The following is a 12415-nucleotide window of genomic DNA, read 5'->3' as shown; positions in this document are numbered from 1 at the left end:
TGGTTCAACCCAACTTTGGTTGCCTGAAGCATGATGACCACACGAGAGAAGAAAAGTAGAAGGTAAAGTTCATTTATTTTCAGAAAAATTTAAATGGAATGAATTTCGGTTTCCCCCACAAAACTAGCAATACGGAAACAAGCTCAGTTGGCCAGGACTCTTGCATCTCACTAGGAGGTCAGGAGTTTGAACCTTTCCGCTTGCGTGTGGGTGTTCTTTCCTCGGTTGACAAAAAAAAAAAAAAAACCTAACGATACGCATATTGAATAAGTTATTTAATTCTTAGTCAAGAGCATGACGAATATCTATATATTGATTTTGCAAACAGTCGCATTAATAGTTTATAATTTCAACTTAACAAACCCTTGGATTTTTTTTTCTTTAGTTGGTTTTACAACCATAATTGGTGGATTTTAGTTGGCCAATGACAACAAAATTCAACCATATTAGCCAATCTAGAGTTGAATACTTGCACTAGATATAATCCCAAAGAATTAGATGCCAAAGCTCTTTCACTCAGCCTTTCCCATCAATATTGTCTACCTCATGTCATCACTTTGGTGACCACTTTTTAATCCAATTTGCCACCCATTTTGACAAATTTGAACTATCCAAATCACTACCTGATATTCCACTAACCCAGAATTAAAGAGACATTCCTCCTACCGTTTTGATAATTCGATAGCATTTTTTGGGGGGGTTTTGAAAATTGGTTGAACTCTTCAATAATACTAGTAGGTCTTAAAATTACACTTTGAGAAATGGAACTTTTTGTGCTTACTCATGATATTTGATTGATTAAATAAAGAAGATTAAGCGTACTAAAACGGAGATGCAAAAGAAGCATGCACTTTGTGATTTCGTCTCGAGTATGTAGAGGATGCTGAAAAGAACAACATATTTGATAGAATATTTCAAAAAGGTTAGTAAAGACAAGAATAAAGTACTTTATAATTTTTTTTTTCGACTTGTTTGATTCTTCTCATCAAATCGAATTCAAGAGTGAAAGATAAGCAAATAATAAAAATAGCAAACAATTGCAATTAAAATAATTTAAGACAGTTGAAACTCTAATTTGATAATAAAAAATACGTAAATGAAATAAAAGAATGCAAATTACACTACTGTAGACTTTTTAAATCAATAAATAACCCTAGCAGCATTGCAGCTAGCCCTGCTCCCATGAGGTAAATTGCTACTCCCCCCCCCCCCTGACACACACACCCCCCCCCCCCCCCCCCCCCCCCCCCCCCGGCCCCACCTCCCTTTCCCAGTTTACCCCCGCCCCCCTCTCTCTCTCTCTCTCTCCCGCCCCCCTCTCCCTCTCTCTCTCTCTCTCTCTCTCTCTCTCCTTTTTCTTTTTTTCCACTTTCTGCTTCTTTTCTTCTTTTTTTTTTTCTTTTCCAGTTTTTTTTTTCATTTTATTTCATTTTCTTTTTTTCCGGTTTGAATTTTTTTTTCTTTTTAATAATAGGTTCAAGTCTAATTCTAGGCTTTGTAAAGTAATTGAGAGAAAAAAAATGTTTCAATTGATCATGTTTATCCCACTGTTTTTTTTTCTTTTTTTGTCCTTTATAGATTAAAAAATATAATTACGAAAATACGTGTTTCAATTTTTAATCCGTTTGAACCAGTGCAAAGATGTTATTTTTCTGATCATTTCATCCTAAATGGTCGTAATAAATTTTTGGCTCCAAGGCCTTTCAATGAACACCCTAAGAGAGTCCTGAAACTAAATAATGAGTCTTAGGTTGCTCGTTGAAAGGTCGTAAAGCAAAAAATTCATTAAGATTACAATTAGTGTTCGGGAACTAATTACGAAATGTATTTTGCAAACGACATACTAATCCATAATACAAATATTATATTCAGGATTACTTTTTTTTAACTATAGTACAATTTTATAAATTTGTTAACCATTATTTAGCATAGATCCTCTTAACTGATTCAGTAGTATGTTGTTTCAAATCACGTTTATACTCCATAGGATTGCAAATGGATGGTTTCTATTTTTTTATAACTAAAACGGAAACGTTTTAGGGGCTACTATGTCAATGGGGGCAGCAGAGCCCCCGGGTCCCCCATACTTTTTAATTTATTTTTTTATTTAATTACTTATATCTTATTTATTTAATTTCTATAAATACACCATTTGTATATTTAAAAATATAATTCAAGAATTAAGTGCTTTAATTCTCAATTCAATTAAATCAGAGCAAATATCGTTTTTTTATTATTTTATTTTAAATGGTCATAATGAATTTTTTGGTTTAAGACTTTTCAACAAACTCCCTAAGACTCATTATTTAGTTTTAAGACTCTCTTAGGGTGTCCATTGAAAACCCTTGGAGCCAAAAATTTATTATGACCATTTAGGATGAAATGATCAGAAAAATAACAACTTTGCACCAGTTCAAACGGATTGAAAATTGAAACACTTATTTTCGTAACTATATTTTTTAATCTATAAAGGACAAAAAAAAGAAAAAGAAAACAGTGGGATAAACATGATCAATTGAAACACTTTTTTTCTTTCAATTACTTTACAAAGCCTAGAATTAGACTTGAACCTATTATTAAAAAGAAAAAAAAATTCAAACCGGAAAGAAAGAAAATGAAAAAAAAAACTGGAAAAGAAAAGGGAAAAAAAGAAGCAGAAAGTGGAAAAAAAGAAAAGGAAGAGAGAAAGAGAGGGGGAGGGGGGGGGGGGGGGGTAAATTGGGAAAAAGAAGGTGGGGCCGGGGGGGTGTGTGTGTCAGGGGGGGGGAGTAGCAGCCCTCTCCCATGAGTACCTTTATAAAAGTGATTTGAGAGGGCAGCATATGAACATGGCCCACTGATTGTGATTCTTCTTTGTAATTATTACTCCTTTCACACTGACAGAATTTCTCAAATCGGCTATCATAAATTCATAATGGCTTGATCGAATTGGAGTTTCGATGAACGATTGTAATAAAAACGAATCCGTACACATTAATTGTCTATTTCTCTTGTACTTTTTTTTTTTTTTAATCAGTATTTCTCTTGTACTTTAATATGATTCGTTCTGGTAGATACAGATAGGCCTGTGCAAAAAGTTCGTCCACCCACGGAGCAGACCCGACCGGAAGGTTTCGGGTGGAGTCGAACATGTGGTTCGGACGGGTACGGGTTCATTTTTTGTTAAAAATTAAATTTCGGTTCGGGGCGAAGCGTTTCTTACCCTACCCGACCAATTCATAAAGACTAATTCGGTTTTGATCCGACCCAACCCGACGAAAAAATCGGACTCACGGACGGTTTTTACCCCTGTTCGATTTTGTTTGCGGGCTTGAAATATTGCTACCCGATATGGTCGGGTTCGGGGTCAAACCCGACCCGTGCGCACCAAATACAGATGTCTGATAAATTTAACTTTTTGCAAGAAGGAAGAACATTTAAGACCTACGACATGAATTGATCGGATCGAATCAGTAAGCGAAATCCTGATGGATCCAATTTTATATTACAGAATCATCACATGATATGATCCACATTACACCTAGAAAGGCTAGAATATGACCGGTTATAGAGTAAATTTTAGGGTTTAGTAACCAAGGAGGGGTTTGACCTGATGGTCAAATCATGCATGTGTTAAGTGTGGTTTGTTTCCTTCTAAGATCTTAGGTTCACAACCTCTTAAGTGCAATCAACTCCAGGTCAGGCCATACAAATTGCTTTTCGGCTAAACAAGCCAACTGACTTATTTTTTTGTTTTTATTCTAATTTTTTTCGTATTTGTTAGTTTTTCGTCAATTTTTTGAGGATTATTGAATCATCATGACAAAAGGAATTTAAAAAGTTAAAAAATTACCATCAAAACCTAATTTTTTTGAATAAAGACAAAAATAAGCCAATAAGCTAATTTTTTCATTTTTATTCAAAAAAATTTGGATTTCGATCATAATTTTTTACTTTTTAGATTTCTCTTGTCATAATGATGCAATAATCCCTAAAAAATTGACGAAAAACTAACAAATATGAAAAAAAAATTGAATAAGGACAAAAAAATAAATAAATAGACTTATTTAGCCGAACGGCAAATAGATAGTGGGATCAAACCCCCAAAATTTGTCGAAGTACACGCAAACTGATCACCCGAACACCTGGGTTAAAAATATTAGCGTTTAGTTGGGTAGTTTGAACATAGAATTCAAACCATGCCGAGATGAATTAAAGCTTTACTCACATAGAATTCAAACCATGCCGAGATGAATTAAAGCTTTACTCACAAGTCAGCTTCTATCAATATGATTTAAGTAATATATATTTGTGATTACTGGTGAGTGGGGCCTAACACCATTCAGTTAAACTGCCTCCTAATGCTACTTTAACTGCCTCCTAATGCAACTTTGCCAGCCATTTCGTCAAAATCTTGAGCAATCAAATCATGCATGCACCCACCTGATCCATACAATAATCGCGCCAACCATACTACAACCACATCCGACTTTGAGCATCTCCAATCTATCCATTTTTTCACTTAAATTTGGGTACAGATATGCGTTACAAGATTAATTTGAATAAGACATCTCTAATGCTAAATCCATATTTTTACTCAAATCTATTATTGAATGACACAAGTGATTAATGAGTGGCAGATTTTCAATTAATGAAAGTGAAAAGAGGGTTTAAAAAAAATAGGTATGGATTTTCCGTTCCAGAATATCTTTTTAAAAGTAAGTACTTATTTCACATTTCAAACTCAAAATAAGTAAATGAAAAATAATTTTTAAGTTTTTTTGCATCGTACTATTAAAGATCTCAATGAGATCTATCAAATAAGATCCATCGTGATAGGAAAATTATTTGCACAAACACATGATTTTTAAGCTTGAATTGCCTTCTTAAAAAATAAGTTCTTATTTGGGTTTCTGGAACCCACCTGAGTCTTTTCAAATTTGAGTGAAAATGGGTAGAACTCAAAATTGATAAACAAATGGGTATGCATTAGAAATGAGTTTTTAAGCTTTTTACTCGAATTTTGGTATGAATAGTAAATGAATAAAGATTGAAGAGCAACCAATCACATGATTCCCCCCTCCTCCCCACCCCACACACACACACACACACACACACACACACACACACACACACACTTACACGTGTGTGTGTGGGGGCACGAATCATGCATGTGAGTGAGTGTGTAATTGGGTGTGGTTCTAGTGTAATTGTAATCGCACAACCAAAGTTAATGACAAATTCTTTATGTTTGTTCTCTGGTCCCAATAAACTTCCAACATTCTTTAAATTGCTGATAAAAAAAACATTTTAAATCAATCAGAACATCAAAATACACGAGTTTCCAATGGAGCTCTACCTCAGTTTTAACTGGATTCTACACTAGTAGGTGGTGGAATTGTGTCTCTCAGTATTAATCCGGTTACGCGTAAGTTGCCATGCCCTAAACACCATGACTTATTGTAGAGGGTAAAAAATCCAAACACATGGCAAGCCACTCAAAACGGTGCATGGAAGGAAGAAAGGAGCTAAAAGCTCAAACCGGAGGAGCGAGCTCAACCGCGAGAGCCATCTCAACCACAGGAGCAAGCTCAACCGCGGGAGCCAAGCTTCTTGGATTGTACCTTCATTGATTTCCTCAACCACGGAGACCAAGCTTAACGTACCGCGGGACCAAGCCGCAGGCCCAACCACAGGACTTTACCGTGGACCTTGGCCGTAGGACTTAATCGCAAGACTTAACTGTGGGACCAAGCTGCGGGCCTAATTGCCAGACTCCAAGCCGCATGACTGCAACCGCGGGCCATCCATGGTCGCAGGACTCCAAGTTGTGGGACACCATGTCACTGGCCAAGCCCAACGACGGGTCATCCCGATCGCGCAATACTATGTCCGCAGGCCACTCCTTGGTCATGGGTCAGCGTCTCCAATCGCACACTGACCTTGGTCGCGGTCACCATCCCCATCCGTGGGTCAATGATAGGTGCTGAAAAGCACCTATTTAATCAACTTAATCTACGTTTTGCCAGTCCGTTTACATTGTTACTTGGTATATTTTAGCGTTTTGTGGTGTTTGTAGGCCTCAGAAACCGATGGATGAGAAAACATGCAATTTGGATGGTCTTACGGAGTGTTGCCGCAAAGATTAGAATTGATTGTCTACAACCTGTGTGTGTACTTCTCAATTAAGCCTAGACATAAAACAAGTTAATTGGCATTGGGGTAATGGCTAATTGCGCACAGTAAAATTGGATCTGATGTTCAATTGTAGTTAATTCCTTCAAGCATTCATTAGTGGGCCCATTGGAGAGTTTTGGTTCACATAGAATTATTGTTCCTTAGGGAAACTTTTGCACGGCAATGCTTATAAGTGGACAGTACGGTTTTTGCTCAAGGCATCACAGTTCGGCTGTGGAGGCCGTTTAGGATGGATGGGATTAGGCCTGTCAATGAACCGGATCTAATTCGGATTCGATTCGAAAAATTCGATCCGGATTCGGATCCGATAAAGTCGATCCGATAATCCGATAATCTGAATCCGGTAATTCAATACGGATCCGGATCGGATCGGATTAAATCCGTTATCAATCCGAATCCGAACTTTATTTTTTAAATTTTTTTTAAAAAATAGTAATTTTTTTTTGAAAAAAAAATGTTTAAGAAGTTGTATTTTTATTATTTTTATTTTTTTTCGGAAAATATTTTTTTTTGAAAAAAAAAATTGTATTTTTTTGATTTCTTTTTTTTTTTTTGCTAAAATTTTTGAAGTAAAAAAAGTTTCCGGATCGGATCCGCATTTTCGGATCGGATCCGAATTACCACTATCGGATTTGAGTTTTATCGGATCCGGATCGAATTGGGTCTTATCGGATCCGGATCCGGATCTGTCGGATTCGGATTGGATCCGGTCCATTGACAGGCCTAGATGGGATCACGGCAAAAAGACAGTCAACCATGAGCGGCTAATCCCCTTGTCCAGGGGAGGATGAAACTGTTGGAGATTTTTTAAAATAAAAAAGATTGCGGGAGGTTATTTGTGTAAAGGTGCGACACCTTTTCACATGGGGTATGACTTTATATGAATAGTTATAACACTTATTTACTTAGGGTGTGATTATTAGAATGATGTGTGATTGTTAGAAATGGATGTGATACATGGGGGTGTCTCCAAGAGGCATGACCCTTCCTAATTAATTATTTTCTTGAAAGGGTGCCTACTAAGAGCATCCACAATGTAATAATCAAAACCAAAAGGTTGCTAAAGTTAGTAATATTTGCTCAAAAAAGTGATCACATTGTAATAACCAAACTTAGCAACCTCTTAGCAATTCATCAAATTTTGACCTTTGAATAACCAAACTTAATAACTTTTATCAATAACCAAAACTCAATAACCAAACCCAATAACCAAATTCAAAACTAAAAAATTAAAAAACACCTCACATTAGAGATCGTCTCATCGAGACGAATAATTTGGTGTAGTCGGGTGCGTGATTGGAACTCGTTTGTAATTGGACATAGGTGCATTGCGTATTGGGGAAGGGTTTTTTATAGGGATAAAAAAATAACCAATGTGGAGATCAAGTTTGTTAGGTTTGATTATAAACTAAATGGATAATCAAATGCTGACGTGACACATTTTGGTTATCGATTTTGATTATTTCCATTGCGGATGCTCTAAAAGGCATGATCCTTTCTATTGATTAATTGTCTTCAAAAGACATACCATTTCTAATGTGTGTTTACTAAAGACACATCCTTTCACGTAAGGATTCCTATAAATCTATAAATAGGCCATTGGTTAAGTCATTCGAGACACACTAAAAAAATATGTAAATTGCTAAACCAACCCCCCCCCTCCGCCCCCCCCCCCCCCCAAGCCCTACCTCTCTTTTCCCGAACTACCCCACCTCTCTCTCTCTCTCTCTCTCTCCCTCCTTACAGTTTCCTTTTTTTTTTTCCCTTTTCTTTTCAGTTTGGTTTTTTTTTTTTTCATTTTATTTCCTTTTCTTTCTTTCTGGTTTGAATTTTTTTTTCTCTTTAATAATAGGTTCAAGTCTAATTCTAGGCATTGTAAAGTAATTAAGAGAAAAAAAAAGTGTTTCAATTGATCATATTTATACAACTGTTTTCTTTTTCTTTTTTTTGTCCTTTACAGATTAAAAAATATAGTTACGAAAATAAGTATTTCAATTTTCAATTTGTTTGAACCAGTGCAAAGATGTTATTTTTCTGATCATTTCATCCTAAATGGTTATAATAAATTTTTGGCTTCAAGGCCTTTCAATGGACACCCTAAGAGAGTCTTGAAACTAAATAATGAGTCTTAGGGTATTTGTTGAAAGGCCTTAAACCAAAAAACTCATTATGACCATTTAAAATAAAATAACAAAAAAAACGATCTTTGCTCTGATTTAATTGAATTGAAAATTAAAGCACTTAATTCTAGAATTATATTTTTAAATATACAAAGGATGTATTTATAGAAATTAAATAAATAAGATATAAGTAATTAAATAAATAAATAAATTAAAAAGTAGGGGGGACCCGAGGGCTCTACTGTTCCCATTGGCACAGTAGCCCCTACGAATCCCCTAAAACGTTTCCGTTTAAGTTTTAAAAAAAATAGAAACCAGCCATTTGCAATCCTATGAAGTAGAAACGTGATTTGAAGCAACATACTACTGAATCAGTTAAGAGGATCTATGCTAAATAATGGTTAACAAATTTATTAAATTCTACTATAGTTAAAAAAAAGTAATCCTAAATATAACATTTGTATTCTGGATTAGTACGTCGTTTGCAGAATACATTTCGTAATTAGTTCCCGAACACTAATTGTAATCTTAATGAATTTTTTGCTTCACGGTCTTTCAAAGAGCACTCTAAGACTCATTATTTAGTTTCAGGACTCTCTTACGGTTAGGGTGTTCATTAAAAGACCTTGGAGCCAAAAATTTATTACGACCATTTAGGATGAAATAATCAGAAAAATAATATCTTTGCACTGGTTCAAACGGATTGAAAATTGAAACACTTATTTTCGTAACTATATTTTTTAATCTATAAAGGACAAAAAAAGAAAAATAAAACAGTCGTATAAACATGATTAATTGAAACACTTTTTTTTCTCTCAATTACTTTACAAAATCTAGAATTAGACTTGAACCTATTATTAAAGAGAAAAAAAAATTCAAACTAGAAAGAAAGAAAAAGAAATAAAAAAAAAATCAAACTGGAAAGAAAAGGAAAAAAAAGAAAGAAAGAGAGAAAAGGAAGAGAGAGAGAGAGAGAGAGAGAGAGAGAGAGGGAGAGAGAGAGAGAGAGGCGGGGGTAATTCCGGGAAGGACGGGGGGGGGGGGGGGGGGGGGGGGATAGAGAATAGCAGCTCTCTATATCTAGAAACTCTCCCTCTCTCTGACTCGTTGTTTTCTACGTTGTTATTCTGTTATTCTGCAGAAACGGAATTAACATGTAACGACCCTGATTTTCGATAAATAAAAATTTCGTTAAATATTTTAATTTTATTTTAATTTTTTTGATTTGCTTTTAAATTTTTTTTTAATTTCTAATAATCTGTCATAATTAGATTTGAGACTTATAAAATTATATCTTTTTGCACCGAACAATCTAGTCATTTTTTAAAGACAAGTACGCTTGTAGAAGCACTTGTATATTTTCCTAGTAAATGAAATAAAATCTTAAAATTGTATTTCTTGACTAAAATCCTACATGGCAAGGAGAATTGGTTTTCAACCGATTAGTTGGAAGAACCGAACTAGCAATTCACCTAGTTACAATCTCCTAACCATTGATGTACCTTTTTGACCATTTTTGAGCCTTGTGAACCTCACCAAACCCCAACTGAACCCTTGGACTTTAAGAAGTAATCATGTTATACTTCATGTCTAGTTATTTCAAACTTTATTCAACATTATTATCCTTCTACTCATTGGATAATAAATGTTAGGAAAATTTTTTATCTCTTGATTAATAGAACAAGACTTTGCCAATGTGTATATATAGATTTGACTAGACAAGTCAAAACCAAATCCCATCACCTTACTTCCAAAAGAAGTTAACTTAAATGCCACCCTTTGACTAATAGGCCTAAATTTAAATTACCCACAAAAGTCACTTTCCAAGAAAGTGCTTTTTCTTTTCTCTCCATTGAAAGATTACTTTCAAAAGAATATTCCTTCCAAGAATATATTCCTTCCCATCATTTCCCTCTTTGTCCATTAAACAATAGTTGTTAGGGTAATTTTTGTCCTTTGAGTAATAGGAGAAAGACTTGCCATAATAAGAACCTAGATTTGATTAGACATATCAAAGCCATACCTATCATCATTATCCCTTAAACCATTGGTTAATAAATGCTACGGAGAATATTATTCATTGGATAATAGCAACTAGACTTGCCATTATGTATATATATTTGACAAGACAAGTTATAAAGGAATCTTGGACCATAGGAAGTCATTACTTTGCTTCTAAAAGAAGTAAACCTAGTCATATCAACCTTACTTACCTCTTTAACCATTGAATAACAAATGTTAGGAAATTTTTTATCCCTTGAATAATGGAGACTAGACTTACCAAAATGTATATAGATTTGACAAGACAAAAAGGAGCCATCATTTTGCTTCCAAAAGAAGCAACCTTAGCCTTGTCATGCATGTCAACATTAGACTTATAGCCCTAAACCTAATAATTATCCTCCAAGACTTACTTTCCTAGATTTTTTCTATATATATATATATATATATATATATATATATATATATATATATGCATTGTACTAGAGAGAGAGAAAGAGAGAGGCCGAGAGAGAGAGAGGGGGAGGGGAGAGAGAGAGGAGAGAGGGAGTGATGTGTGTGTATGCATGGGATTTTGTACACTCAATCAAGTCACCTCTTTTAGCCCTTCTCACACTCAACCTAAGTACTATTTGGCAACCCATTACTAGACTTTCTTTTGTTCTTTCTTGCAAGCAACCTCTCCTATGACAAGACAAGACCATACCTATCATAATTGTCCTTTTAACCATTGGACAATAATTGCTAGGAAAAATTTTATTTATTGGGTAATAGAAGTTAGTTTGGCTATAAATAGCACCCTATCTTTGCCATTCAACTCACACCTTCACCCATTCAACTTCTCTCTCTAGAATCCTTACAATTGTTCTTTGTTCTTCTTGTTTTTGAGTTATTCATGTGTTCTTCAAGAAACTCATCATAGGCCGCCACCAAACCGCCACTCGACCACCCTTTCAATCCATAAAGTTAGTAGTTGTAGTCAAGAACTAGTTTCGAGAGAAACCTTTCTCTTTCGAAGCTACCGGAAGCTCACCGTAGGAAGTTACTTCGTCCGACGTACTTACTTTTTCCATAGTCATACCTACCGCCAAGAAGAACGGTAGAATATCTCTACTTACTTTCTCCAAGTATATATAAAGTTGTATATTACTTATACATTTGAAATGCATGATAGTTAGTAAACTTATTTTGCTAATGGAAGTATGAGCATATTGAATAACCGACTTTTACTTCAATAAACATATGTTATTTTGAACTTCCCACAAAAGAGGAAAGAACGAATTTTGAAAGATAGAAACTTATCGTTTGTTTAAAAGTATTCGTATTTTGATCTTATGATGGTTATGAGCATGTATACATAATTGTTAGAATTACTTGTCTTGTGGTGTGCTAAAGCATAAGTGATTTTCACTCCAAAGGCGTCCGTACATGTGGTGTTATGCTTTAAGTTGTGATTTGAGTATGATAAGTAATATGGAGTTGGATGATCTTGCTAGTTTAGTTTCAAGATTACAATGAATGATTTATGTTTACTTTTGTGAAAAGTCCTACCGCGGAGTCTATGCATGAAAATGTGACACAGAGATCGAGAAAGTTAGAAACATGACACATAGGGTGTGGTTAATGAAAAGACGTGTTTTAAAAAGGTGAAATGTTTTGGAAACCGCAATGTGGCCGGACGTGGTAGCCCATTGTGTGGTGTGTGTTTTGTGTGCCAATGGGAACCCGGTGCGGCGGAACCATTGTGAGGATACTCGGGAGACCGGAACGGTGGAACCGAGGTTGGGTGTGTAGCTTGGTTATCCACGGAGAGGAGCCAATGCAAAGTTTGTGTGCCAATGGGAACCCGGTGCGGCAGAACCATTGTGAGGATACTCAGGAGACCGAAACGGCGGAACCGAGGTTGGGTGTGTAAAAACGATTTTGGAAATGATGATATGGTATATGAAAAGTGAAAATTTGTGACACGGTCTACAACTAGTCGCGTAGGAAAAACTCAGAAATCACGGACACCAACTTTAATTGAATAGTAAATGTGGATGTGTCATTGTTAACCGTTTTGTCAAATATGCATTGTACTTTGTGGAATTGTTAATTTATGATCTATTGTTTGTAAG

This window comes from Rhododendron vialii, chromosome 9a (genome assembly GCF_030253575.1).
Source record: "Rhododendron vialii isolate Sample 1 chromosome 9a, ASM3025357v1".
Lineage (NCBI taxonomy): Eukaryota > Viridiplantae > Streptophyta > Magnoliopsida > Ericales > Ericaceae > Rhododendron > Rhododendron vialii.
The sequence above is the reverse complement of the archived record's forward strand: the minus strand, read 5'-3'. Positions refer to the sequence as shown.